Source organism: Pleurodeles waltl, chromosome 2_2 (genome assembly GCF_031143425.1).
Source record: "Pleurodeles waltl isolate 20211129_DDA chromosome 2_2, aPleWal1.hap1.20221129, whole genome shotgun sequence".
Classification (NCBI taxonomy): Eukaryota; Metazoa; Chordata; class Amphibia; order Caudata; family Salamandridae; genus Pleurodeles; species Pleurodeles waltl.
In genome coordinates this window covers 333,926,205-333,953,680 of record NC_090439.1, presented here as the reverse complement: position 1 = coordinate 333,953,680, position 27,476 = coordinate 333,926,205, and the positions used below count along the sequence as shown (strand labels likewise).

The 27,476-nt window shown below is 46.4% G+C and overlaps 1 long non-coding RNA gene across 2 annotated transcripts in view; it reads right to left on the bottom strand.

The window, feature by feature from the left end:
• LOC138282367 (uncharacterized) overlaps positions 1 to 27,476 on the bottom strand; it is a 46,699-nt gene that overhangs the window by 16,697 nt on the left and 2,526 nt on the right. Inside the window, exons 3-5 of one of the 2 annotated variants that reach the window (XR_011200939.1) lie at positions 22,491 to 22,533; positions 4,965 to 5,064; positions 426 to 1,511 (exon numbers count right to left, since the gene is read on the bottom strand). This is a non-coding gene — a long non-coding RNA (uncharacterized lncRNA). Of the gene's footprint in view, positions 1 to 425; positions 1,512 to 4,964; positions 5,065 to 22,490; positions 22,534 to 27,476 lie in introns of those variants that run through there. The other variant, XR_011200938.1, reaches the window with a different exon arrangement.

Below are 27,476 nucleotides of genomic sequence, written 5' to 3'. Positions count from 1 at the left end.
GCAACTTTAATAACGCCTTCCATTTAACATCTCCTCGCTCATCCTTCCCCTCCAAACCCTTATTTCGTTTCCATTCCCCTACACACTCCCCTTTTCATTTCATGCCCCATTTGGTTCATGCGTGCCCCCACTCACAGCCTTCACCTGCTTGTTTATTCCCTGGAAGGGTGGCCAAGCCCGCATCTGACTCACCACCTTCCCCCATCTACTGCCCACTCATTCCTGCAACCTGCCCTAACTGACGATCCCCCCTCCCCCTCTTACGCTTAACTCTAACTTCATTCCTCTCCCATCTCTCTTCTTTTGCCGGGTGGGTGGGAGGCCAAACCAACCGTGCGATGGGCTGCGCAGAAAGAGGCCGGTCCCTCCCCCCACACCCCTTTATCCCCACCCTCTAAGCCCACCCCCACTTACCTGGGGACCAATCCTGTCCAGGTGCAGTCACTTCCCCTTCCCAAAAGAGCCTGCGGGGAGACTAGAGCGGTGCTCTTACTCTCCGCGGGCCCCTCCATCGGGAAATAATTCAGTGACAGCCGTTTAGTGTAAAAGGTCATTTATTAGGACAGGATTGCAATAAGCAACATAACCTTAACTTTTACTCCATAAACCGCAACTTTAATAACGCCCTCCATTTAACATCTCCTTGCTTATCCTTCCCCTCCAAACCCTTATTTCGTTTCCATTCCCCTACACACTCCCCTTTTCCTTTCATGCCCATTTGGTTCGTGAGTACCCCCACTCACAGCCTTCACCTGCTTGTTTATTCCCTGGAAGGGTGGCCAAGCCCGCATCTGACTCACCACCCTCCCCCATCTACTGCCAAGCACCACAAACCCATTTGGCGTTTTGCTGCCCCACCCCCACAGACACGCTACTGCAACCTGACCTCCTCACTCCTTATCCCTGATCCACATGTTTTCCCCTCACAAATCCTCAACGAACAGGCTCAAATCCATCAAATAGTATGCGTTCCCTAAAGTGGACAAATGAACGCCATCCTCCCTAAAGAGTGCCACATCCTGCTCTGTAATGTCCTCATGTTTCAGGATTTTTATCCCCTGTGCCCAGCAAAAAAACTCTCATCGCTCTGTCAAGTTTCCTGCGAGCCCGCTCCATGGCTCCATATTTGACCGCCCCTCTCCACACCCTACGAGGAACAAATTCTGTCCACACCAAGCATGTGCCATGTAATTTCTGTTTGATAATCTCCAAGTCTCTCTGCATGTGTTGCAGTTGCGTGAGTCCTGATAGTCTAACAAGATCATTCTCACCCAAGTGGATGATTAACAAATCTGGACATCCCCAGTTCAGTAAGTTGGATGTGATGAAAGGAAGCAGGTTACCCCACCGCATGCCGCTCTTTCCCCACCATAACACCTTGTGCCGTTTTCTGGAAAGTCCCAGGGCCCGACCATAGATTTGTTTCTCCACGAACTTCGCTGCCCAGTGGATAAATGAATGGCCTACAAGCCAGGTTACCATCTTGCCCTGCGACGGACCAAACGCATCTCCTGTAACAGAAAAATAACTGTAACATGTGACTGTTGTCATTCCTCACCCCTCAGGGCCTCACATAATGTTCACAACACCTTGACTTCCAGCGACCTATCGCCCTGATCTTCGCCCAATCCCAACCCAAATGTGCTGCGGCCGTAGCGGCCCCGATTCTGAACGAATGTGTACCAAAATCCATGGCCCGGCGGCCCGTCCGTCCCAACGCCATCCTCAACACGCGTAAAAGCTGAAAACTGGTAAGCTTGGACCCTGACCTGTGCACAAACACCCCGGCTTCCCTATTCGAAATACTCAAGGATTGAAAATTCCTCCATTCCAAAACTGGACAGGCCAAAGCGTTGCCCCCTTTTCTCCAACCACACCCACTTCCCCCTGCCTAGCTGGTCGGTTTTGGATCGTCTAAGCCAGATCCCCAATCGTTCGCCGTGTAAGCAAACCTCCCTGTAGCGTATCCCAATCGCTGCTCCAACCCCCAACAACTCCAACACATGAAATGCGCCAAAAAACATCCACACCATACATAAACGGAACAGTGCTAACTCATAGTCATCTGCGCAACACACAGGCAGCACATGTAACAACTCCAGTAACAATTCAAAATCAATGGGTTCTCTTGCCACTCTACCCTCAGCTGATCTAATCCTGCCCCAACCTTTTAACATCTTCCCCAACAAATCGTTTCTAGCCGGGTCGTGATCAAAAAATAGTTTCCCATAAAATGATACACCCGCCAGTTTTCCACCAATAGGTCCCTCTTACAAACCTTTCTGTATCATGGACAGCACGAAGCGCAAGGCACGACGCTCCAACTGTTTACCCTTCTGTAGCCAAAAATTTCCTGCAAACAGCTCAAATGATTGAAAATCCAACCAGGCCAGCCGGTAACTTTGCTGAGTGGATTATGCTTAAGACATCTCCTCCAGCCCTGTGATCATCATGTCCCCCACTCCCAAATGTCTGCCGGGACCGCTGTCTTGTTCTGTTCTGCTCCTGGCACCACGTTTCGAAAATGCTGCCACTGTGAACGAGACAGGGAATCCACAATCTCATTGAATACTCCTGGTATATGGACAGCTTTAAAAATCACATTCAAAGATAAAGACTGCAACATAAAATGGCGCAACAAGCGCAAAACCCTAAGGTCCCTTGCCTTCTGTCTGTTAACCAGCTCCACAACAGCCATGTTGTCAATTCTGAATAAAACTGTCCTATTTGCTAACTCCTGCCCCCATACTGCCATTGCTACCAAAAGGGGAAAAAATTCCAAGAAGGCAATACTCCTCCCTTGCTGCAACCATTGTGCTGGCCACGCCTCCGCACACCACCTGCCAACCCAAAAGATCCCAAAACCATTCGCTCCTGCCACATCCGAAAATATCTGCACCTGCCATACTATCTCTTCTTTGCAGAAAAACATGGATACCCCACTGAAATGCTTCAGGAATGTTTCCCACACCCTCACGTCGTCTCTCAGGCCCATTGAAACTCTTCTTCTGTGGTGTGGCATCACCACTCCCGACATAGCCAGCCCCAACCTCCTGCAGAAAGTCCTCCTACCTCTGACTACCCTACAAGCAAAGTTGAGATACCCCAACAACTTCTGAGCTGTTCGCAAATCAATTTTCCGTGCCTCCTTCACTGTACCCAAGAATTCCAGCATTTCCTTTACTTTTTGTGCCGGTAATCTGGCTGTCAAGGTAATGGAGTCTAGCTCAATGCCCAAAAAGTTGAGTACCACCAAAGGTCTTTCGGTCTTTTCTGGGGCCAGAGGCACCCCCATATGGTGCGCCATGTCTTGAAAGGCCGTCAAAGCCTTCCCACAAGCCCCGGAATCGCCCGTCCCTACAAACAGGAAATCATCCAAGTAATGGGTCACTGCATAATGCCCACTGATTTTGACGAAAACCCACTACATGAAGGTGCTAAATGCCTCAAACAGGGCGCAAGATATTGCGCAACCCATAGGAAGGACCCTGTCCACATAAATGGCCCCTTCAAACTGCATCCCCAGCAATTCAAAATCTCCTGGGTGTATCGGCAGTAGCCTGAAGGCTGATTGTATATCACACTTTGCCAGTTCAGCCCCGGAGCCACATCCCCTGACCAGTTTTATAGCATCATCCACCGATGCATATACTACTCTGGTGTCCTCAGCCGCAATAAAATCGTTGACAGATGCGCCCTCTGGCCATGACAGGTGATGTATCAACCTGAACTCACCCGGGGCCTTCTTCGGCACGACTCCTAGTTGGGAGATCATCAGAGTTTGGCTTGGCCACTTATAAAAAGGCCCCGCAATTCTGCCCAATGACACCTCTTTATCCAGCTTACTCCTTACCACCTGTGGTAGTTCTTTTCCAAACCGCAAATTGTCTGCCCATCGCCTCCTACGTGGGCCTTGGTAGCCGACCCTGAAACCCTCTTGAAAACCATCTGCTAGCTTAATCGCTGTGTACCTATCCGGATATCTGTGCAGCCATGGTATGAGGAAGTCTAACCTAACTGGCATAGGCCCCCTTTGGAGCAGGAGCGCCCTGTGTGCCTCTGCCCTTGCTCCATTACTCGGCTGGACTGGAAAGCTTAAAACACTGCGTAACCGGGTGACGGCCCCCGCATTTGGAGCAATCGTGTTTAAATTTGCAAGGTTGTCTGGAACAGAACCCCTTATTGAAGTTCCAGCAAACTCCCGTCGTGTTAGACAGTGTTCTCTGCCCCATGCCCACCCCTCCCGGGGCGGGACGTGCCTGAAACCACTGGCAGACCACTGGCCATATGGGTAGATGCCATGGATTGCGACAACACCATCCATTGCATCCATAATTCTGAGTCTACATCCCCCCATGGCTTGTCGGGATTGACACTCATTCGGGCCCTGAACTCCTCATCTTAACTCAACCAGGCAAAACCCCCAAAGTGCATTTGGACCTTCCGAATAATGTCCATATATTTAAAGAGTGCTATGGCCCTATCCGGTGTATTTCTCGCAATATATGCTTGCGAAAATAAAAAACGCAGATGTCCAATTATCCATAATAATTGATACCCTTGGCCTACGGGCTAATTCCCACTCTTCTTCCTTGGAACCCTCCTTGGCTTGTATGTCCCTATGCAAGAGTTTAAAAATGCCTACATACTCATGTCTCCATTTTCTGGCCTTTGTTTTATCTGCTACATGTGAGCCCAAGGGCATAGCCAGTCCCATATAGGGAAGCCTCTTTTTGTGATCTCCCCCTTCCTTCTCCTCTGCCCCTGACTTCTCCCCTGTTACCTTGGCCCCACTCTCACCTTTGGCTGAAGCACTACCTTGTAGCTCTTTACCCTTCTCACTGCCCTGCGTGTCTTTGGGCGATAATGAGTCAAGGATAGAACAGTCACCTACCCCAACGGATTGACGTCCCGGAGCATCCCCCCCACGCCATCCCCCCAAACCGACCACCACTGCCCTTTACCTCTTCCTTGCATTCCCACAGGCCGCGAAACCCTCCGGGCCCCTCGGCCACGTGTTTGTTCTTGTCTCCCTTCATGTTGTTTTCCGCTGATATCCTGGTCCTGAAAAATAGAAGCGGAAAGAGGGGTTGCACGGCTCCTGTGTCCTCTTCCCCTCCCCCTCATGCTGCTCACCTCTGTCTCCATAATCTCCCCCTCTTCCCATTCATCCAGCTCCTCCTCATAGTCGAGTTCCAACACATCTTCTTCGACCACATACATCCTTTTACCCACACCCCCTCTCATCATCGTGTAGCTAGCTAAAACATCATCTTGACCCTCATGGCGCCCACCATCGCTGTGGAAACCCCGGTCCTGCGGAGTAGAGAAGGCCGCCGAAGACCCCTCTATCGCTTCAGACCAACGTGCTGGGGCTGTGTTGCGCCCCGTTGGCGTCGTCTTCTTTCTGCTAACCTCGTGTGTTGGCATTGACCTTCCGCGCCAAATGTGGCTGTGTGCGCCACTGGCTCCCATCGCGCTACCTAAACCACAGGCCGCACCAGCCTCCTGACCCCTACCACTCGGAACCCAGACCCAGCTACCTTTACTGGCTTCCTCTGGCATTTTTCCTACACTCCCTGCGCTCTCTTTAGCTGACGGCCGTATGGCGCAGCCATCTCCCGCTCCATGCACAATTGGGCCCACCTGTCTTCTGTTTCTGCCACTATGCGACGTTGCTCGCGTATCCTGGCCTCTAGGTCCCATGCATCGCCCATGTCCAGTCTGCCTGTCCTGGGGGCACTCTGCCCCGCACTTGTAATGGGCTCGAGCGTTCTCCCCCCAGCTTTCTTGGGTTGCCCCTTGCTGGTCTTGGCTTTACCCTGTCCACCCCCTTGTCTGGGGCCTATGCCCTTCTTTTGTGCTGTCACGGTGGCCCCTGCTGGATTGGCACCACCCCTGGGGAGGGACAGGTCCATAGGCGTCATCTCTATAATGGGGGCTGGAATCTCCTGCACCACTGGGTCCTGTAAGGGGGCCCCATCCACCAAATTCTGTTCTTGTTGTGCCTCAATGCCCCCTTCCTGTTGTTCTGGCGCTCCCCCTTCGTCTATTGCCTCTGGTTCGCACGCGGGACCCTCACCCTCTCCCAACTGGCTGGAGGGGGAAGCTGCGCCACGCGCCCGCCCCACCGCCGCTTTTTGGGGCTTTTTGGCCCTTTCCGGTGATGTGCATGCGGCTACCACTGCGGCTACCCGGCCAGACGCATTGCGCGTCGGCCGTACCATCCCCACCCAGGCCTGGTTGTCAAAATAACTAATTGCCGAAAAGCCGCTAATGCGGCCCGCCAACGCGCACGTGTGTGCTGAGGGACGGCGCCTCACTGCTCAGGGGGGCTGCCGCCACTAATGAGAGTAAACAACCTTCGCGGTCCGAGCGGTGTACGCTCGTTGATCTAGTTTTTAAAATAAGCAAAGCACCCCACGGCCCTGCCTCCGCATACACTTGCCTGCAATCTAAAACTCCAGGACCAGCCAAACTAAACGCGCGATGGGCTGCGCGGAAAGAGGCCGGTCCCTCCCCCCACACTCCTTTTATTCCCACCCTCTAAGCCCACCCCCACTTACCTGGGGACCAATCCTGTCCAGGCGCCGTCACTTCCGCTTCCCGAAAGAGCCCGCGGGGAGACTAGAGCAGTGCTCTTACTCTCCGCGGGCCCCTCCAGTCTGCAACCAATAAGCAAGTTGCCGGGTATATGTGAAACGCTTACCATATACGGTCAGACCGAATGCAGGCAGACAAAATGGCAGCTCTCATTACCTCCACATTCTGTAAGGTGCCCCACAATTGCACGCAGAAATATTGGTTAGATAGGAGGCACAACGCTCTGCACCAAACGAGGACCCATTGTATAAGCACATTTGGCCGAGTCAGCATGACGCACTGCAGACCATGCCGATTCTTCACATCTCATGAAATATTAACAGCATACCCACAGGGGAAAACAAAATGACAAACGTACCCATGCCTGCACCCCGGCGCATACCCCAGGTTCAGGATTAATTAGGTCAGATGCTACTTTTCTTACCAACGCTTTGCTTACCAATGTTGTGAGGGTGGTGACTGGTCTAAATAAATAGTGCTTCACAGAACTGCACCTCCAGCTCTCTAATAATAACTTACATGTGTCTTGGGGACCTGTACAGCTACCCCCAGCATATCCTGCCATATTAATTGACCAAAAAAACTCTCCTGGCTTCATCAGAACTATTGACTACTCATTCTTCTACCATTAAGTGTCCATCCCTGCGCCTATAAACAGTTTGTGCAGATTCACAACACCCCTTTGGGATTCCCACAGCTGCCGTGATGGCAGACCACACCAGAGACAAAAAGACAACAAATGAACATTTAAGCATGCCAAGGTGGAGCCTTCACTGCCAGACTCGCCCAGCCTGGATATGATTCTACAATGACTCAGCATCTTACAATACCGTGCCCAAGAAAAAAAAGCAAACACATTTGCCATGCATCACTACCTTCATGCCCTAATGCAGCGGTTACCAAACTGTGTCCACGGACCCCTAGAGGTCCGTAACATATTCCCAGGGGATCGGCAGGCCTGGGACGACAGAAAAGTACTTCTCCAGCTGAGGCCTGACAGAAACATGTGCTTGTTTTTATTTGTACAGCAGTTGTAAAAGCACTTCAAAGTTCCTTGTACAACCAGCATCTTTCGGGGGAAAATAAAATCGTCGAGATAACTCTCGTAATTAACGTACCTGCTGGAGAGAGATGGGGAGTTTTGTTTAGTGACAGCTTTGACTCATCTAAGGTAGTTCAGATGATTAATATGCCTGATGCAGAGAACGTGTATCATGCAAAGAAAATTATTTAATGTGCATAGCACAATGGGTTACTGCTTTTGTCACAGAGATTTTTTTGGTACTGTGCAGTTCATAGGTAGCAATCATAATCTAGCACAGAGAGCTATGAACTGCCATTGAAGAGCTAAATGCTAACTGCATGGCACAAATTAGAAAGTTAGGGGTATATTTATATTTGTTTTGCGCTGAACTTGTGTCATTTTTTTTATGCAAATTCGGTGCAAAACTAACTCCAGCGTTCCCATGCAAAAATTACTCTATGGCCTTAGGGCCATATTTATCCCCTGTACTAAAATCACCTACGGGGGAGGAGGAGTCAAATAATGGTGCAAAGCTTGCTTTGCACCATTATTTAATGTCTGGGTCAGGGCAGGTGTTAGGGGGCCAGTGAGCCTATTTCCATGGTGGAACACCATGGAATAAGCCCACAGGTGCCCTCCCCAGGCCCCAGGGACAGCCCTACCCACACCAGAGGGACAAGGTAGGATGGGAGACCCTATCCCAGGTTGGTATAGGTAAGTACAGGTAAGTATTTTAATTTTGTTTTTAAAGTACCATTGGGGGCAGTGAAATGGCCCCCCTACATGGCTCTGGGTGCAATGGCCATATCCAGGGGACCCTGGTCCTCTGTGCTGGCCATTGAAGTGGTGGACATGACTCTTTTCTAAGACAGGAGTGATGTGGTATGGATGGTTTTGTGTCAAAAAATGATGCTAGGCTGGTTGAGTCATTTCTTTTCCTCTAACCAGCCTAACGTAATTTTTTGGTACAAAACCCCCTTCTCCCATACCGTCACCCCCACCGGCTAATGTCATTTTCTTAATGCTATCCTACCCTTTGTGCCGGCTTGCACCATTCCATAAATATGGTGCCCGGCTGGTGCTCAAGAATGGTGCAAGCCAGTGAAAAAAACATTTAGTGCAAAACTGCGTTGGTGCAGTTTTGGACCAAAATGTATAAATATGCCCCTTAGTTTTTCCCCAGCCTTTTATTATCCTTATGCTGCTAAAAAAAAGGTTTGTTTGCATGGAAATACATTCTTATTATTAAAGTCAATACTAACCACTGTGTTATGTTCTGAATCCTGAATTTTTGCTTGTCCAGACCAAGCCCTCTTAGAAGAAGCCTACCATTGTGGATGTCATGTGAAACCTACACCTTGTAGTCCCCTATAAAGTACCTGGCACCCTACACTGGTATGCAAGGTGCTATAAAACAAATGAATTACATGTCACAGAGAGAGTATGGATTATGAGAGGCCCTTATAGTTTACTTCCTTTTCCTACCACATATTTATGTGAAAAAGCTTTCTCAGATCTTATGTACCTAAAAAATAAAAATAAAAATTGCTTGGGAAATGTAGAATCTGAGCTAAGGATTCAGCTTTCCTAAATAAAACCAATTATTGAAAAGTCAGTCGCCAAGATGCAGCGGCAATGTTTTCATTGAATTGTCTTGATTTTTGCGTACGTTTAATTATATATAATTAGTAATTCAAGTATTTGTTTGGTGTGCACTTTTTTGTGTATTTTTTGTTAATTACTGTTTTGATTGTACAAATTGCTTGGCTTCCAGCAGTGATTCAGTGGAGGTCCTCACAAGTCAAAAGGTTGGGAACCACTGCCCCAAGCATCAAAATATGATGGGCAGACTTTCAGAAGTAGAGACAAGGATTGGTACACTGGAGGAGATCAGTATCATCTGAGAAGACAAGAGTGGAAGTAGCCAGCAACAAGATCAAAACCCTGATGAAAGACATCTTCGAGTTAGAGGATCAGAATTGCAGAGGTAATCTGCGTATATTCGGGCTACCAGGAATGGTGGAAGACATTCAAACTTTTGTGTTGAATTTCTGTATACCTGGCTCTTTTGACAGAGACTTTGAGATAGAATGAGCTCACAGAGTCCCGGTGGGCAAGCCACGTTCTAATCCTCCTAACCCACACCCTAGATCCATGATATTTAGACCACTGCAATATCGCCAAGCAGAAGCCATACTCAAACATATGAGAAGAGTTCAACACATCCTCTGGAATTAAGCCAAAATCAACATTGCCCAGGACACCTTTAAAGGACACAGTGACCTTCAGAAAAGGCTTCTGCCTGTCTCTAAAAGACCACAACATTCCATATGGATTTGCAGGCCTTTCAAAATCCTGGATCATTGTCCATGGTTAAACTCTGCTTTTCACAGCTCCAGTAGAACTACAGAAGTTATTTTTCTCTTCTGTCCCGGCTGTGATGAACATCTATTGTCCATCTGCTTTGTTAATGTCTTCTGACTCTCCAGTGTTTCTGTCTAGCCTCATGTTTAGCTTCCAAGATCCCATTGGGAAAGGTGATGGCTCCTCAACAACACTTCCTGGTCCTTCAAAGTGACTTCCTAGACTGGTGGGTTAATGTTAAAACATGCTCTGCTACCCTGCAGAGTAGCACCTTGCCCCCACTGCTGATGTTATCCTGCTCTAATCTGACATTATCAAGCACAAACTCCCTATTTGAAGGCCATCCCAGATTGACCATGTTGAAACTGCTGTGATGCACCCGTACTGTGCTACACCACGCAAAATACATAAGATCTGCATACATATGTCATAGCATGAACGCTATAATTCCTTCCAGTGGACTTTCTTGATGTTATCAGTATAATGTATGATGTTTCTGTTTAAATTGTTGAGGTTTTTGGATGAAATGTTGTTGCTCTATGTCTATATAGGCTATTAATCAATATGCCTCCCACCACAACCATAACCATTATAGTGTGCAACCTTTAGCCATCACACTTATGTTTTAACCTAGTAAAACCTAGTACCCTCTTATTGATAGAGTTCAGGCACCTATTTAGCCTACACCTTGGACGTCCCAACAGACCTTCACCATAACCCACTTTGCACACCACCAGTTCATATTAATACTCTTTTGATGCCCTAAAGTTTGACTCTCTCTCTCCTATTGCTACTAACCAGCTATCCTGCCAGGCTGGGTAGCTACCCAGACAGTATGGGACAGGCCAGCTCATGGCTCAGTGTGTTCCATGTTGAATAAGTGTGGGGGAATGTGTCATATGAATTCCAAGGGTTGGGTGGAGGGTGTGGAGAGGTTGTGTTTATTGACTTTGTTATAGTATTACATGTATGGTGTGTTACACTGATTCTTCTTTTCCCCTTTCTCTATCTCCTGTACTCTAGCTTTTTCTCCTCTCCCTGGCATCTCCACTCTCTCCCTTGGCTACCTAGGGGTCCTTTGACATAAACTGCACCAATGCACAGAATAATCCAACCCAGGGCACCATGCACACCTACGGTCTGGACTTGTGCTACCTACTAAACACCCTAATCAAGCTCCTTTAAATTGTATCATGCAGACCTCTACAACATCAATGCTCCCTCCTCTACAGCAGACATTAATTAATACCTCCGTTCCTGCAATCTCCCCAAAATATCACAACAGGACTCTCTCACAATCAATAAACCCATCACAGAATAGGAAATAATCTCAGCAATATGTTCCCTGAAATTTGGGAATGCCCCAGTCCCAGGTAGCTATTCGACAACATTTTATAAAATATTTGCCTACAAAGTGATGCATCCCCTTCCAACCATTTGTCTCATCGGGTCGCATTACCAGCTCAGCCATTAAAGTCACTATTGTAGTTATACCGAAGGAAGGAAAAGTTACTTAAACGTCAAAAATTACAGAACAATCTACCTTATCAGTATTGAAATTGCTGCCCACAGGCTTGAGTCCATCATTCAAAATGTAATACCAAACTCTCAAATGCGTTTCCTTATTGTCAGACTTATGGCGGGCAACAACAGGACATTCTGCCATGCCTTAAAATGAGCAGAATTATTCCTATCACCAACAGTGACCCTAGAACTAAGTGCAGAAAAGGCCTTTGAAAAGGTCCCCTGGTCTTTTTTACATGCTGCCATAAACAGATACCACATGGGGATGAATTTATCCACCTGGTTATGGCCCTTTACTTTGACCCCACAGTAAAGGTTAGAGTCAACGGCCACATATCCCAACCCTTCATTCTCTCAAGGTACTCATCAAGGTTGCTCGCTCTCACCCCTTGTCTTCCTACTGGTCATTACACCATTAATCTCCACCTTTTGGAAAAACCCAGGGATCCAAAGTATTAATGTCTCTGGCAAACAAATGGTAGCTGCTTACACAGATGAGTTGTTGTTATTTACCGCTAATGCCCCACAAGCTATACTAATCACCACAAAAGAAATAGAAAAATATTAATGAGCATCAGGCTGTTCCCCAATAAAGATAAAACAGAGGCATTCCCCCTAAATGTACACTATCTCTGCTGTAGTTGGTGACCTTGATCTAAAGTGGCAATCAATGGCCATCAAATATCTGGGCATATTGCTTACCTGAGATCTTAAAAACTCTGGGCCAGATTTACAAGTCCCTAGCATCTCTTTGCACCATAATAGTGTCGTATTTTTTTTAAACGATTATTTGGCTCAAGGAGCCAATTTTCATAGCACCATATTTACAAAGTGGCACAATGCATGCATTGCGCCACTTTGTGACCCCTTGCACCACATTATTCCTGAGTCAGGCATAATGTATGCAAAGGGGTATTCTGGGGTTAGGAGGCCTGCAAAATGGTGCAGTGAAATCTATAAGATTTCACTGGGTCATTTTTGGCATAATTTTTAATGCCTGCTCAAAGCAGGCATTAGTGTATGCACCCATTTTAATCAGTGTTCCTCCTTGCACTTTGCTGCACTAGCGTCTACATTTTTTTATGCTAGTGCAACAAAGTGCCACAATAGCATCAGTAATGTTGACACTATTGGCCTAGCATGTGCCATTATGCGCCATATAGTAAATACGGAGCACCCATGGTGTCGTTAGTTAGGGCAGTGGTGACACAAGAAAACTGGTGCATCAGCACTGATGCATCAGTTACTTGTAAATGAACCAGACCTCCCCGAACTGTTAGGCACCATTAAAAGGAGAGGGAATACCGCTTCACAGATGTACAAACTGCTCAACATATCTAATGAACAGGCTCTGAGATTATTTAACTGGAAATGGGAACCACATACTTGATTAGCAGGTGCCTCAAACTTCAATCAAATGACATGGCAAGAGATCTGGAAATCTCCCTTCAAAGCCAAAATAACCCCTGCCCTAGCACAATCTCGATTTTGGTCCATCCACAAAATTTACTGGACCCCAGTAAGACTACACAAACTGTGGCTGAGGGACTCAAAAATATGTTGGTGTTGTGGGGAGGGACCAGGGGACTGCCAACATGCATTTCTTAAATGCAATATGGCACTCCTATTCTGGACAAAGATCCAAGACCTGCTACATCAGGTCACAGGGATTGCAGTAGAGATTGGTCTTGGGCCTACCTGTCAATCACCACAGTTCAGAACTAAATCCACACACTTCCTCATTAGTGGACCTCCTCTTCTCTTTGGGCACCAAAACAGTTCTAGCAGTCTACATTCCCAAGCGCCTTTGTCAAATGGGGGAATTTGTTATGCTCTGTCAGAGGTGCTGATACCACTCTACACAATAAGCATCATGGCACTTCTGACCCCAGGCGCCTCTGGGATGGCTTTGATTAATACCTACAGGAGAACAAAGCTCTATAAACTCTTTCTGCCTGACCCTTCTGTCAGCTGGCTTATCCCCCCCACCCAGGATAGCTGCCCTGTTCCTTGCCTCTCCCCCTACTCTTTTTCTCTTTCTATTTTTCTGTTTTTCTGTTTTTCTCTTTCTATTTTTCACTTCTCACTCTTCCCCTTCCCCCCCTAAAGAGTCAGTGATCCTCCTCTGCTGTACACTCTGTACAGATAAGCTTAATCAGCACTGGCTAGGTTTGTTAGTCACTCAACATAACTACTGCCATGTTTATTCCATGATAGGTGACATTTAGGGGAAGATTTAAGAGCCTCATTGCACCACAGTAGCAGCATCTTTTTTACACTAATGTGCCCAGCGAGGCCAAAATCCCAATACCAAATTTACAAAGTGGTGCAATGCATGCATTCTGACATTTTGTAACCCTTTACACTATATTATGCCTGTGTCAGGCATAATGTATGCAAAGGGGGCATTCTACCATTAGGGGAGAAGAAAAAAACAGCCCAAAGAAATCTTTCAGTCATTTTACTCTGCACTTTTAATGCCTGCTCAGAGCAGGTGTTAAAAGGAGGCACACCATTGTTTACAATGTGCTTTGCAGGATTAGCGTCAACATTTTTTAGGCTAATCCTGCAAAACTCCGAATTTACAACAAAAAGTTTGACGCTAGTTCCTTAACCACCGCCATGGTGCGTGGTATCTTAGATACAGCACATACATCATAGGGTTAGGAGAGTGCTAAGGGGCGCAAGAAATATGGTGCTGCACCAAATGCAGCACCACTTTTCTTATATCTGGGCCAAAGTAACTTAGCATTTGTTATGCTATGTTATGCCTTTGACTCATTTGTATATTGTCACCAGGTATAACACACAATGGATATCACTGCCTATCTCCTCTCTGCTGCAACTGGAGTGTACTGCTTATCATTGTAATGTTTGTTTCTATGGCTTTTCTTTGCTGAATCTGAAAAAACCCAAAATAACTTTAGAGGGTTTAGAGCACAAGGAATCATACTGCTCCCACCAGACCACTACTGAATTAGAAGCCCGCAGCAACCTTTTGATGGTGCTGCATGGCCAATCATGACTGATTCAGAGCGCCTTGTGGCCCACTAATGTTGGTATTGGGCAACCCCCCTCACTGTAGACACTGTGTACTTCTAAGTAATTCAGAGAATCAACATCACTGTTCACTAATACTCCCACTCCCACAAGCAGTGGCCATTCCCAGTTAAGAAACCACTCCAAATTATTCCCTACATGCTACAGCCTGTCAGTCACATCTAGCACCAGCATTCACCAGATGCATTTAGCAGGGTTTTAACTTAGTTGGGAACTGCCAAGTCTCATACCCGGGAGTAATTAAAAACCAACTTTTAAACTGGTACCTATCAGACTCTAGATTCATGTCTTTAACTTCACAAGCATAAACACTGATTGAATATTCAACAATGTCTAAAACCCCCTAAGGTAGTCAATGTCAGCCATGTGATCCCTGTTTCATTTCACATTTTCACACTTTGCTCCATTTTGCATTAAATAAGAGTATTTGCTTTTTTCACTTCATTGTCTCTGTTTTTTTCATGCAACATATGGCTCATGCATAGTGCATATTTTGAACTGAGGCATCTCTAGCTGTCTGAGTCAGTTTAGGTTGTGGGTGGGTGGGTGACAGCACAAGATGGAGAACCCTGAAGTTGAGGCAGAAAGCAGTCTGAGTTTATCATATTCACCAAAGTAACGGTGTTTCATCCCATGAGCCAAGGGGCCAATCTGCAAAGATTAGTATATAAGCAAAGTGGCAAACATTTTGTTATGAGGGTCCTTAAGTGGGTTACAACTATACCAAAGGGCATAGAAGGTAAATGCTGCCAGTGGCATACAGTATATATTGTGCCATCCACTAGGCTGCTTGGAAAAATATGGCTTCAAGCCTCCATGTGTAGCCTGACTGCTGTAGCCTTTACAAAGTCAGGCTGACAGTCAAAGTATCTATTTCTAAAAAGAGAAAGTCCTACTTTAACTCTAAGTAAGTGTACCCAAAGAAGAGGTTCCAGTTCTCAAAGTAGTGTGCCCAGTGTTTAAAAGTAGAACACGAGCAGGTATAAGATTGGCATTTTCATAGAGTGACAAGCCCTCTGGAGCTATTTTTAGTTTATAGCCCCATGGTTTGTTTCAGAAGGAAAGTTGAAGTCTAATTTAAATACTAGTTTTGTATGTTTGTTCTTAACCAACTACAAAGTTCACTCCAAAATTAGTTTTTAATAGGCATTAGCAATCCAATTCAATGGTGAAGTTGGACTTGATATATATATATATATATATATATATATATATATTCAAACGCAAGAAAGGCGCTGCACTCCCGGAGGTTTCTCTTTGTGGTAACCATTTATTTCTTCCAGAGAGCATGAAATCAGACCCCACAACGCGTTTCGACTATCGTCTTCCTCAAGTGGTATCTCGTCTGCATTCACATTATTAGCGCAATCACAGCTTATATATGCGCGAAGCATTCTGGGACATATTTATTATTGCTGGTGCATTCTGGGATTTATAGTTCTCTGATGTGTTCCACCTGGGACTTGTTAGTAAATTGTGACATCATTATTTCCATTTTGGTAATCAGGACGGCTTGATACATTTTCACTTTCAAAACGGCTCCCATGAAGTAGTTTAATTGCCTCATTGCCTTTATCTCCGTGCATCTGCACATTTAACTTTTATGCCGATATTTTAATCAGTATTCACAAGTCGTGTCTATTTATAAATCATCTCAATGTCACAGTGATTATTTCCTTTCCGTTTTCTCTTCTCACGTTCCTAGAGAACCATTAAATATATTGATTTAAATTCCACATCGCCTCCAGGCCCTCATCCAATTCAAGGGCCGCATCGGTATTGTGAAAAACAAAGGGGCACTTGCTCACCATTTTTCACGATGAGATTGTCCCATAAGTGGAAGTGTGGCGCAAGGCGCATTGGAAGTTCGACATCCCGTCCTTAGTCTTCCATTGTAAAGTACAAACGCAGAGGCACAGTGTCCCCTCGCCTCCTCTTTCACAATTGATGTTTCAAGAATCCACAGTACCGGGTGCTACCACTCTAAATTCTATCCACAACAATCGGTCTTCAAAGTGGAGCACTCTGGCTGCTGGTGCACACGTGAGGGTGAAGACCACCACCCTTGTTAAATTCAAACGCAAGAAAGGCGCTGCACTCCCGGAGGTTTCTCATTGTGGTAACCATTTATTTCTTCCAGAGAGCATGAAATCAGACCCCACAACGCGTTTCGACTATCGTCTTCCTCAAGTGGTATCTCATCTGCATTCACATTATTAGCGCAATCACAGCTTATATATGCGCGAAGCATTCTGGGACATATTTATTATTGCTGGTGCATTCTGGGATTTATAGTTCTCTGATGTGTTCCACCTGGGACTTGTTAGTAAATTGTGACATCATTATTTCCATTTTGGTAATCAGGATGGCTTGATACATTTTCACTTTCAAAACGGCTCCCATGAAGTAGTTTAATTGCCTCATTGCCTTTATCTCCGTGCATCTGCACATTTAACTTTCATGCCGATATTTTAAACAGTATTCACAAGTCGTGTCTATTTATAAATCATCTCAATGTCACAGTGATTATTTCCTGTACTTTACAATGGAAGACTAAGGACGGGATGTCGAACTTCCAATGCGCCTTGCGCCACACTTCCACTTATGGGACAATCTCATCGTGAAAAATGGTGAGCAAGTGCCCCTTTGTTTTTCACAATATCGATGCGGCCCTTGAATTGGATGAGGGCCTGGAGGCGATGTGGAATTTAAATCAATATATTTAATGGTTCTCTAGGAACGTGAGAAGAGAAAACGGAAAGGAAATAATCACTGTGACATTGAGATGATTTATAAATAGACACGACTTGTGAATACTGTTTAAAATATCGGCATGAAAGTTAAATGTGCAGATGCACGGAGATAAAGGCAATGAGGCAATTAAACTACTTCATGGGAGCCGTTTTGAAAGTCAAAATGTATCAAGCCGTCCTGATTACCAAAATGGAAATAATGATGTCACAATTTACTAACAAGTCCCAGGTGGAACACATCAGAGAACTATAAATCCCAGAATGCACCAGCAATAATAAATATGTCCCAGAATGCTTCGCGCATATATAAGCTGTGATTGCGCTAATAATGTGAATGCAGACGAGATACCACTTGAGGAAGACGATAGTCGAAACGCGTTGTGGGGTCTGATTTCATGCTCTCTGGAAGAAATAAATGGTTACCACAAAGAGAAACCTCCGGGAGTGCAGCGTCTTTCTTGCGTTTGAATTTAACAAGGGTGGTGGTCTTCACCCTCACGTGTGCACCAGCAGCCAGAGTGCTCCACTTTGAAGACCGATTGTTGTGGATAGAATTTAGAGTGGTAGCACCCGGTACTGTGGATTCTTGAAACATCAATTGTGAAAGAGGAGGCGAGGGGACACTGTGCCTCTGCGTTTGTACTTTACAATGGAAGAGTAAGGACGGGATGTCGAACTTCCAATGCGCCTTGCGCCACACTTCCACTTATGGGACAATCTCATCGTGAAAAATGGTGAGCAAGTGCCCCTTTGTTTTTCACAATACCGATGCGGCCCTTGAATTGGATGAGGGCCTGGAGGCGATGTGGAATTTAAATCAATATATTTAATGGTTCTCTAGGAACGTGAGAAGAGAAAACGGAAAGGAAATAATCACTGTGACATTGAGATGATTTATAAATAGACACGACTTGTGAATACTGTTTAAAATATCGGCATGAAAGTTAAATGTGCAGATGCACGGAGATAAAGGCAATGAGGCAATTAAACTACTTCATGGGAGCCGTTTTGAAAGTGAAAATGTATCAAGCCGTCCTGATTACCAAAATGGAAATAATGATGTCACAATTTACTAACAAGTCCCAGGTGGAACACATCAGAGAACTATAAATCCCAGAATGCACCAGCAATAATAAATATGTCCCAGAATGCTTCGCGCATATATAAGCTGTGATTGCGCTAATAATGTGAATGCAGACGAGATACCACTTGAGGAAGACGATAGTCGAAACGCGTTGTGGGGTCTGATTTCATGCTCTCTGGAAGAAATAAATGGTTACCACAAAGAGAAACCTCCGGGAGTGCAGCGCCTTTCTTGCGTTTGAATTTAACAAGGGTGGTGGTCTTCACCCTCACGTGTGCACCAGCAGCCAGAGTGCTCCACTTTGAAGACCGATTGTTGTGGATAGAATTTAGAGTGGTAGCACCCGGTACTGTGGATTCTTGAAACATCAATTGTGAAAGAGGAGGCGAGGGGACACTGTGCCTCTGCGTTTGTACTTTACAATGGAAGACTAAGGACGGGATGTCGAACTTCCAATGCGCCTTGCGCCACACTTCCACTTATGGGACAATCTCATCGTGAAAAATGGTGAGCAAGTGCCCCTTTGTTTTTCACAATACCAATGCGGCCCTTGAATTGGATGAGGGCCTGGAGGCGATGTGGAATTTAAATCAATATATTTAATGGTTCTCTAGGAACGTGAGAAGAGAAAACGGAAAGGAAATAATCACTGTGACATTGAGATGATTTATAAATAGACACGACTTGTGAATACTGTTTAAAATATCGGCATGAAAGTTAAATGTGCAGATGCACGGAGATAAAGGCAATGAGGCAATTAAACTACTTCATGGGAGCCGTTTTGAAAGTGAAAATGTATCAAGCCGTCCTGATTACCAAAATGGAAATAATGATGTCACAATTTACTAACAAGTCCCAGGTGGAACACATCAGAGAACTATAAATCCCAGAATGCACCAGCAATAATAAATATGTCCCAGAATGCTTCGCGCATATATAAGCTGTGATTGCGCTAATAATGTGAATGCAGACGAGATACCACTTGAGGAAGACGATAGTCGAAACGCGTTGTGGGGTCTGATTTCATGCTCTCTGGAAGAAATAAATGGTTACCACAAAGAGAAACCTCCGGGAGTGCAGCGCCTTTCTTGCGTTTGAATTTAACAAGGGTGGTGGTCTTCACCCTCACGTGTGCACCAGCAGCCAGAGTTCTCCACTTTGAAGACCGATTGTTGTGGATATATATATATATATATATATATATATATATATATATATATATATATGTATATATATATATATATATATGTATATATATATATATATATATATATATATATATATATATATATATATATATATATATATATATATATATATATATATAAATGGTAGCTTTTGGAAAGTTGCACTTTTTCTGTCTGAAGTTCTAGTAGGCTAAGTTACATTAAATTGTCTATGGCTGGCCCTGCCAGGGAAGCACTTGATGAGTTTGAAAAGTTTGAAATGCCTCTCCCAGAGCTAAAACAACAGTTTGGTCTTCACAGAATGACTTGCATCAGATATTTGATGCATGTTAGCTCAAGAAAGGCAGTTAAGTAGGATCCAAACATTTATTTTGGTAGAAGCAGAAAATGACCAGTGAGATGTCAGTACAGTAAGTGCCTCATCACAAGTCTGGCAGTCACTAGACCATCCGACTAGTGGATGGCAGTGGTCCAACTGCCACATTACAGCCCTGGTGGTCGGGCCACCAGAGAATCGCCAGTTCTGCCAGGATCGGAGATCCCAGCAGTCTGGAAGTGGCGACGGTCCGAATCCACCAGGGCAGCGCTGCAAGCAGCATTGCCCTTGGGATTACGACCCCCTTCTCTGCCAGTGGTTTAATGGCGGTACCACAACCATGAAAATGCTGGTGGAGAACGGGTGCACCCTGCGCTCTACAGCATTGCAGCTGGCTCAGTTGCAAGCTGGAGACAATGCTGTAGGCTGTTTCCCACTAGGCCAGCGGGTGGAAACTCAGGTTTCCATCGGCTGACCTAGTGGGAAACTCTTAATGAGGCCGGCGTGGAGGTAGCCTGTATGGCGGTAACCTTCCTGTCAGCAGTTTTGATACAAGAATACACTTAAGCCCTCCTGGCTTTAGTCTCAGTAAAAGATGACCCAGAACCATCTTGGAGTAGCTGAGTGGAAGGGGACTGCTCATTACCCTGGACACATGCTGAGGTGTGCCGCAAGCCCCTTCCTGTGTCAAAATGGATCTTCTATGTTGAATTTCTCTGAGACTTGTATACTGTAGGTAGCTTGCAGTAAGGCAAACAGGATGAGCTGGAAAATAGGAGGGGTTATCCTTGAGAATGTTTTACCCATTGGTTAAGGAGTGGTGAGGAGTAACCCCCACCAACTAGCTAGTGAATTGCATGAATGTAGGACATTCATTCCAGCCAACTCATACGGACCTGTGGAAGAACAAAATAGGTTTAGAATTGCTGTCTGTGAACTATAAGGTACCCTGAATGGCTAGATCTTCTACCACTTGTGCCTAGGACTAAGAAGAAGACTGAAGGGTAAGCTGGCTGATCTCCTGTATTACTAGAGAGATACAAAAGGCTGCAAGAGGACTTATTCTAATGTAACCAGTAGAGAAAGCTGGGACTGCGAAAAAATTCAGCTTCTGGAGAAATAGATTAACCAACCAAAACTATCAACCCAAGGAGTGGAAAAAATCAAGTTAGTTCCACCCAGAGCATTTTACCACTTGAAAGAAGACTTCAACATACACTAGCTAAGATATTCTGCTTCAACACAACTTTCCTGACTACAGCTTCCAGGATTGTCCGACAGGAGGATTTTGAGCTCCACAAAGGAGACTAAGGGACTGATTTGAGAAAAGTGGCACAGCACCCAGTGCAGCGCCACTTTCCTTGAGCCCCTTAGCACCCCCATACTGCCACCATGTGTTGGCTGTATTTAAAATACGGCACGCCATGGCACAGGGTAGGGGCAACAGTTTCTTTTTTTTTACGCTTTTGATGTACTCTGCAGGAGTAGCACCATAATGTTGGTGCTACTCCTGCAGGGCACATAGGGGCCCATTGTAATCAATGGCATGCCCCCTTTTAACGCCTACTCTGACAGGCGTTAAAAGTGCTGAGGAAAATCGCACTAGGAAATCTCTTAGATTTCCTTGTGCCATTTTTACTGCCCCCTGTGACGGGTCGGACCGAGCCGACCCGCACATCAAGAGGACTTGTGCTGACGCTGCCCTGAATAGCACAGAAGCAACTCCGGTGGCTGCGCTCTCAATAGGTTCCCTGCCACAATTGCACGGCTCAGAGACAGTTAAAGGGGTGGGGCCGCCCACTCAGAAGGGGTGTAAAGGGATTCCGTGGTGGACACCGAGGAGACCAGAACAGGAAACGGAACAGTGGAAGACGAGCGAAGAGGGCAATCCGAAAGACGCCAGGACCTGTCGCCGACTACCTGGTGAACTGCCGGAGACCGGAGTCGAGAGGATGCCACAGCGTGGAGAAGAGATCTGGCCCCGGGGAGCATACGAACAAGCCTGCCACCCTTCTGGAGAAGCGTGGCCGACCCAGGTATGAGAATTCGGGACGGGGGAGGGAGGAGCGGGTGGGGAAAGGAGACACGGGCACTGCACCTAAGGGGAGGGAGGTGGTGGAAAGGAAACACAGAGTGCACAAAAAGGGGGGGGGGAACCGGGAGAAAAGAGGAGAGAAAACACAAGAAACAGTAACATAGGAATAAGGTATATAGAGAGCCAAGAAACGGAGCATAGTAAAGACAAGGAAACAGGAAAAGAAAAGGAACTAACTGATGAGAAAAGAAAGAGAGTAAGAACAGTAAAGAGACGTGTATGGCATATCCAGAAAAGAAAGGTGATAAGAAATAACCAAGGGAGAAAGACAGGAAAGAAGAGCAAAGAAGCCCGCCAGCGTGAGACAGAGAGATAGAGAAGAAAAGGAAAAACTTAAGGGACTACAGGCATAACCAAAAGGCGGAAGGGAGAGAAAGCGGAAGAAGTACACCCGTAGAGAAATCCACGTAATTAAAAGACAGAAGAGAGGAAGGGAGTAATAGAAAGGAAGTAAGTAAAGAAGAGTAAACAAACACTTACCACTCCTATTTTCCTTCTATTCCCACACGCTTCCCGCGAGGCCCTTGGAGAAGAAGAAAGAAGCAGATGAGAACCCTGGACAGAGAAACACAGAGAGACACTAAAAACTACCTACAAACCAACTACCCACAACCCCGTTAACACTATATAACGAGCAAAAAAAATCACTTTATATATCACTCAAATTGGCAGTCTGGTATATTAGTTCGGCCAATCTGTTACACCCCCCTAACGAGGGAATGCCCCCTTTGCGCTACATTATGCCTGGGGCAGGCATAATGTAGCGCAAAGGGTTAAAAAGTGGTGTCAGAAGTGGGATTCGAGGACGGCCCGCATATAAAAAAATAAAAATAAAAAAAAAGGATGGAGGACAAACCCACAATGGCGGATGTTATAGCCCAGCTGGCGGAGGGACAACAACATCTCCAGTTGTTGTGGGAGCAGCAGTTGAAGGACTCTAAAGAGGAGTGTGAGGCCTTACAAACCGCCCTTAAAAGTCAAGCCACAATCATGGCAAACAACCAACTCGTTCATGAGACTGCAGTGAGTAAACTCACAGAAACCATCGCTCATACAAAGGTGCACCCTAATGTACCGAGTAGTGTGCTGCAGAAATTTCAGGAGCAAGATGATCCAGACTCCTTCTTCCTAAATTTCGAGAGGGTAGCCGGTTCTGCCAGTTGGCCCGAGGACAAGTGGGGACAATACATTGCGCCATTATTAACAGGAAAGTTACAAGCAGCGTACCAAACTGTAAATCCTACTGGTACTCTTCCGTATAAAGAGATTAAAAAGACCATATTAGAAAGAGTGGGACTGGATAGTGAGAGTTATAGGTCACGGTTCCGACATATGAAGTGGCTCCTGCTGGAAAGCCCCCGTACGCTTTATTATCGGGTCCAACATGCTGCTGGGTGGTGGTTGCATCCCACTGAACGATCTAGGGAGGAAATGTTCGACCTCGTAGTATTAGAGCAGTTTTTGGATGCCTTACCCACGTCCACACGGAACTGGGTTCGCCAACACCCCGGCTTACGCAATGAATCGGCTATTGAACTGGCCTGTGCCTTCCATAGGAGTCCGGACTTTAAGGCCAACCCCAGTAGACATCCGGTTCCCCCTCCTGTGTGTCATACTTTAAATAGAGGATTAAACCCACGGTCTCCGGGTTCTATTGAGCCAAAACGAGTGCGTGTACCACATCCGCTCCAAACCCCACTTCCTGCAACCGGACCCCAATGTTATCATTGTTCAGAATGGGGACACATTGCGCGATATTGCCCACACAAGCAGAAGGATACAGAAGAACCAATGGAAATCGGTGTCACTAAAGGGAGGGTGTTCTGGGTAGGTGAAACAAAACCCACATACATCCTCCCCATCCTTCTCAATGGAAAGGAGAGGATAGCATTGGTAGTCTCGGGTTGCAGCCAGAGTGTCATTCGTAAAGACCTGGTGGAGCCTAGCCAAAACATACCCCAGTCCCAGGTCTTGATCGCCTGCGTCCATGGAGACCAAGCTTATTATCCGATGGCTACAAACATGTTTCAGTGGAGAGGTGAAGAGGAAAGTCTTAGGGTAGGGGTGTTACCACACCTTGAAGAATACATTATTGTGGGGACAGATTACACTGCCTTTACTGCCTTACTGAATAAAGCAGGAGAGGAACATATGTTACATAAATGGTGGGAAGAAGTACCATACGACCCAGAAGTAACTGAAACCCAATCACCTAAGGATCACTTAAGTAAAAGACAGAAACGAATTCAGAGACAATAATACTGGGAAAAACCTTGTGAGAATAAGGAGACCGCCCCAGGAGGCATCGGCAAGGTATATACGGTAGCCGGAGACTTTAGACAGAGTCAGAGGGATGATCCCTCCCTAAAACATGCATGGTAGAGGGCATTGAGTAATGAAGAAACCTGGGTGGGACCAACATTCTACATCCATAATCACCTGTTATATAGAGTACCCCAGTCTAGGGATGATAGACTAAAACAATTAATAGTCCCTGGGAAATACCGACAACAGGTCTTACAGTTAGCCCATGGGGACCAAGGGGAGGGACATCTCGGACGAGAAAAAACCGAAGAGGCAATCCTCCGAAAATTCTATTGGCCTGGAATCTATGGGGATAAACGCAGATACTGCCTAAATTGTCAGAAATGTCAACTTTATAACCCTGTCGCCCAGCCTCCGGCTCCATTACAACCCCTCCCGGTCATAGAAACCCCATTCACTTGGGTGGGCATGGATCTTATCGGTCCCCTTACTCCCTCCAGTAGGGGAAGGCAGTACGTTCTTGTATTGGTGGATTATGCTACTCGATATCCCGAGGCTATACCCCTCCCCAGCATGCACACAAAAGTAGTAGCCCAAGCAATGATTGAATTCTTTTCAAGGGTCGGGTTCCCTAAAGAAATTTTAACTGATCAGGGCACCCCGTTTATGTCTAGACTGATGACAGAAGTCAGTAAAACCTTGGGCATAAAACATATCCGAACCTCAGTATATCACCCCCAAACTGACGGTCTCGTAGAACGCTACAACAAAACTATTAAATCCCTACTCCGGAAGAGTATAACTGAAGACGGAAGGGATTGGGAGAAGAAACTACCCCTCGTCTTATATGCCATACGTACCCATACTCCTACATCCCTTGGTCACAGTCCCTTCGAACTGTTATTTGGGCGACCACCCGCACTCTTCTCGACATGTTGGTCGAACAATGGGAAGAGACAGATGAGGAAACAAAAGATCTAGGTGGTCATTATGACCCTGGCGGTATTATGACCGCCAGGGCCAAAACGACGGGAGCACCGCTAACAGGCTGGCGGTGCCTCCCGGCGTATTTTGTCGCACCGCCGGGGCCGGCGGTTTACAGCCACAATGGCCCCGGCGGATGTAATCCGCCAGGGCAGCGCTGCTTGCAGCGCTGCCCTGGGGATTACAATCCCCCTACCGCCAGCCTGTTTCTGGCGGTTTGCACCACCAGGAAGAGGCTGGCGGTAAGGGGTGTCCTGGGGTCCCTGGGGGCCCCTGCACAGCCCATGCCACTGGCATGGGCAGTGCAGGGGCCCCTAACAGTGCCCCAGCCAGCTTTTCACTGTCTGCATAGCAGACAGTGAAAAGCGCGACAGGTGCAACTGCACCCGTCGCACGGCCGCAACACCGCCGGCTCCATTAGGAGCCGGCTCCTATGTTGCGGCCTCATTCCCGCCGGCCCAGCGGGAATGTCAGAATGGGGGCCGCCTGAGTGCGGCCGCATTGGCAGCTGCATGGCGGTTACCGCCTGGCGGGCGGCGGTAGCCGCCCGCTAAGGTCGTAATGACTCCCCTACTGACATATACGAAAGAATTGAGGGAGAATTTACACTCTGTCTGGGAAAAGGCCCATACCAGTCTCCGTGAGGCCCAAGACAAACAGAAGAGAGGATATGACACCAGAAGTGTGCTTCGCACTTTTAATGTCGGGGACAAAGTATTAGTCCTTCTTCCCACAAGTGAGAATAAATTGTTAGCCCGCTGGCAAGGACCATACGAGGTCTTGGAGCAGATTAACCCCACAACATATAAAATAGCCCTTCCACATAGACACAATAGAGAACAGATTTATCACATCAATCTGTTAAAAAAATGGCATGAATCGGAAAACATAGAAAGGGTCCACCATATCACCACTGATTTTAGGGACGAGATACTATCTCCTTCTTTTCCCTCTTCCATAAACCAAGAGGAAAGCAGTCCCCAAATCAATACCTCCCTGTCAGAGGTACTCAGAACAGCACTCACGCAAACAGTACATTCCTATAGGGATGTTTTCTCTCAACGACCTGGTCACACCCACTTAGCAGAACACAGCATCCGTACCAAGAATGAGGCAATAGCTAGACAAAGACCATATCGAGTTCCAGAGGCTAAGAAAATTGTAATTGAGCAGGAAATTCAGCAAATGTTACAGTCAGGAATTATCGAGCCATCCAACAGTCCCTGGTGTTCCCCTGTGGTATTACTACCCAAACCAGATGGGATCACTCGTTTTTGTGTGATTACCGGAGGGTTAATGAACTCACGTATTTTGACGCATATCCGATGCCTCGTATAGATGAGTTGTTGGAGAAATTAGGTCAGGCCAGGTACAGGTCCACTTTGGACACGACGAAAGGATATTGGCAGATTCAGTTGAAGACAGGAGATAAAGAAAAAAATGCTTTTGCGGCTCCCTCTGGGTTATATCAGTTTACTGTCTTACCTTTTGGGTTACATGGGGCTCCCGCCACATTTCAGAGGTTAATGGACACGGTCCTACGTCCCCACCAGGCGTACGCGGCGGCTTATCTAGACGACATTGTGATATTGAGCACCACCTGGTCAGAACACCTCAAACACCTAACGGCAGTCCTTCAGGCGTTGAGAGAAGCCCGGTTGACTGCTAACCCAGTGAAATGTAGACTGGGGTGTACCACCATTAGATATCTAGGTTATGTCTTAGGTCAAGGACAGGTCCGTCCGCAAGTAGAAAAGGTGGACGCCATTCAACAGATCCCGGTACCGACCTCAAAAAAAGAAATACGTGCCTTTCTAGGATTAGTAGGGCACTATAGGAGGTTTATCCCCAGTTTCTCAACCATAGCCGAACCATTAACCAACCTGTTAAAAAATGACTTTCCCAAAAAATTTTCCTCACTGCCAGAGGCCAGCCTACACAGTTTCACCTATCTCAAAAATGCTTTGTCTACAGACCCGGTGTTGTGCTGTCCCGACTTCACTAGAGCATTTTATTTACAAACTGATGCTTCGGACGTAGGGCTGGGGGCGGTGTTGTCACAACCACAACAGGACAGTTCCCTCCACCCCATTTTGTACATCAGTAGGAAGTTACTTCCCAGGGAACAACACTATCCCACCATTGAAAAAGAATGCCTGGCCATCAAATGGGCCATTGAGTCCCTCCGTTATTATCTCTGTGGCCGTACGTTCACCC